Source organism: Fragaria vesca, linkage group LG1 (assembly GCF_000184155.1).
Source record: "Fragaria vesca subsp. vesca linkage group LG1, FraVesHawaii_1.0, whole genome shotgun sequence".
NCBI lineage: Eukaryota > Viridiplantae > Streptophyta > Magnoliopsida > Rosales > Rosaceae > Fragaria > Fragaria vesca.
The window spans coordinates 6781973-6785372 of NC_020491.1; positions in this window are offsets into that span (position 1 = coordinate 6781973).

Genomic DNA, 3400 nt, shown 5'->3' on the forward strand with positions numbered 1-3400 from the left:
CCTTCTTCTTCTTCTTCCTTCCTTTTCTTCTCATTTGTCAACCTGCAACAACTCCTTTCACTTTCTCTTCCCAAACAGAGCTTCCATCAATTTACCCCCTTTCGGGTTTGTCCATATAGTTTTGTTTCCCTCAGCAACCTGGATCCACCGATCGAATTCGCAGATCGGTTTATGTAGATCTGGAAACGGGGTTGTGGACTTCGCTCGGATCGATCTCCCAATCGCGTGCAAAGGTATCTTCTGCACTTTCATGTAATTCTCCCGCCTCGCAAATATACCCGATCGGGTATTACCCGATGCAAAGCTTCTTCAACACATCTCTTCACTGTTCAGAAAGTTACCCACCTCCACCGGCTCGTTCGCAGAGGGAGAATTACCGAGAGTCATGCACAACACGCGCTAAAAGCTTCTTCACTCGCTGCTTGACAAGTGCTCCAGACAGCCGCAGTACTCAAGGTATTGCGTACATTCCAGAACACACCAATACGTTTTATACTTTGTCTCGTGTTTCAATCAGTACTCTAGTTTTGGAGTTTTCTAGTATTCCTAGCTAGCTTTGAGATATATATCAAAATTGTAGATTAAGGACACTAGAACTTTAGATTCTAGACGTAGCTGGTTGGTTAATGAGTTTGTGTTTTCTATGTGGGTGAGATGAGGATCACCTTAAGTACCATGACTAGCAGGATCACCTCACTTTATAGTTTTAATGAGTTGTGGATTTATACAGATGTTGTTATCAGACTAACTAACTAACCAATTGTCAATAACACAAACATCTTCATTAAACTCACACACAACTTGAGTTTTAAGATTACAAGATTGAAACAAACTATAACATATGTAGAAGAAAAACTGACGATGAACATCATTAAGGCTCTTATCTTGATTATAAGTTTTTTAGATTGATACTTTAGATCACCTAGCAATGAAACCTAGCAATGAAAGTTAAACAACATTTCATCTTCACCAAACACTACTTATGATTAATGAAGAAGCAAAATAGATTAAAACTATCTAATCAATTGTTAATAACAAAAACATTTTCATTAAACTCACACACAACTTCAGTTTCAAGATTACAAGATTGACAAAAACACAATAACATAGGTAGAAGAAAATCTGACGATGAACATCATTAAGGATCCTATCTTGATCATAAGTTTTTTAGATTGATACTTTAGACAAACCTTGCAATGAAAGTTAAACAACATTCATCTTCACCAAACACAACTTATGATTAATGAAGAAGCATAATAGATTAAAACTATTTAATTAATTGTTAATAACACAAACATCTTCATTAAACTCACACACAACTTGAGTTTCAAAATTACAAGATAGACAAACATACTATAACATATATAGAGAAAAAAAAAAAAAACTGAAGATGAACATCATTAAGGCTCCTATCTTGATTATAAGTTTTTTAGATTGATACTTTAAATATAGCGCACCTAGCAATGAAAGTTAAATAACATTTCATCTTCATCAAACGTAACTTATGATTAATGAAGAAGCATACTAGATTAAAAATATCTAATCAATTGTTTGGGCACATCTTTACGGAAAATTCTACAATGTGTTAATGCATGTGAATGATATGATGTATAAACTTTGTAAATTGAGTCCTCAAAGTTGTAATATGAGTCCTTAAAGTTGTAAAATTTTCTACTTACAACATTAGTAATTATGTGTCCTTAAAGTGGTAAAATGTATGCTTAAAGTGGTAATTGAGTCCTCAAAAATTAAAAAAAAATTGTTACAACTTTGAACACTCAATTACCACTTTAAGGACAAATAAGGACTAATGTTGTAACTAATGTTTTTTACAATTTTAATGACTCATATTACAACTTTAAAGACTAATATTACTACTTTGAGAATTCATTTATAACTTGAGGATAAAGTTGATGTATCACATGCATTACCCAGAAACATAGTAGATTAAAACTATCTAATCAATTGTTAATAACACAAACATCTCAATTAAACTCACACACAACTTCACTTTCAAGATTACAAGATTGACAAACAAACTATAACATAAGTAGAAGAAAAACTAATGATGAACATCATTAAGGCTCCTATCTTGATCATATGTTTTTTTTAGATTGATACTTTAGATAAAGCGCACTTAGCAATGAAAGTTCAGCAACATTTCATTTTCATCAAACACAACTTATGATTAATGAAGAAGCATAATAGATTAAAACTATCTAATCAATTGTTAATAACACAAACATCTTCATTAAACTCACACACGTACAACTTGAGTGTCAAGATTGCAAGATTAACAAACAAATTATAACATAGGTAGAAGAAAAATTCACGATGAACACCATTAAGGCTTCTAGCTTGATCATCCATCCTCGATCAATATAAGAGTCTTTAGGGTTGAGCCACAAGATTTTTATTTGAGTTGATGTCGAGAACCAACCACAAAGAAATCGATGACTAACACGCGATAATTAAATATTCAGTCTGACAAAATATCTATAAAATAACAATTCAATATTCAACACAAATATCTTCACTTCTATCTAACAAAGTTTCCTATATATGAACCTGAAGTGAAAATCTTTGTTTTTCTGCTTTTGGTATAAATTGGAGCTTCCTAGCCGATTCTACCCCTATTATAATCAACATAGTTTCTCATATAGATGACAAACTAAAGCATGCTCAAAACATATGCTTGACACCAAGAGAACATTATTTTTTAAATGTATAATGCAAACTTGTTTGGGCTATAATTTAGAGAATATGAGAGATTATATAATTGGTGGCCGACACTGTACATTATATACATAATGACCAACTTAGAGTTGTAGGCCATCAGAGCTAACTCACGGGTCTGTCTGGTACAGACAAGACATTTCATGTACATGATGTGTGAGAGGTAAGGGTCACAAGGGTTGTCATACTCAGATCAGCTTTGAGCAATGGTTACAAGGTAAGTCATGCTATCTGAAACAAGAGAAAACTTGTTGGTACACTCAGGAGCTGAGTAAAGCAAAACATAGTGGGAAGATGTTGCTTAGAAAGGGTGGTTGCTTAGAATGCTTTTCAGAAAGGTTGATGGAAATCTTTTTGAGTTTTGTTGGCATCGTAAGCTAGATTGGACTTTAAAAAAAGTTTTGAGTTATTGTTAAATTTTCCATGATATTTATTGTTTTATATGATAAATATTATTTTATTCTGATGGTTCCAACACATACCAGCTTCCAAAGGTTTTATGAAGAAGAAAAAAAACGCACATGCGTTTCCAAACACTTCGCCTGATTCCTTGCAGCTTTGCCTTTAAGATTGAGTTAATTATGTTAGCTATTCATTTGCTATAGTTTTTTTACCTTTAAGATTGAGTTAATTAAAAAGTTTAATATCTTTAAGATTGAGTTTT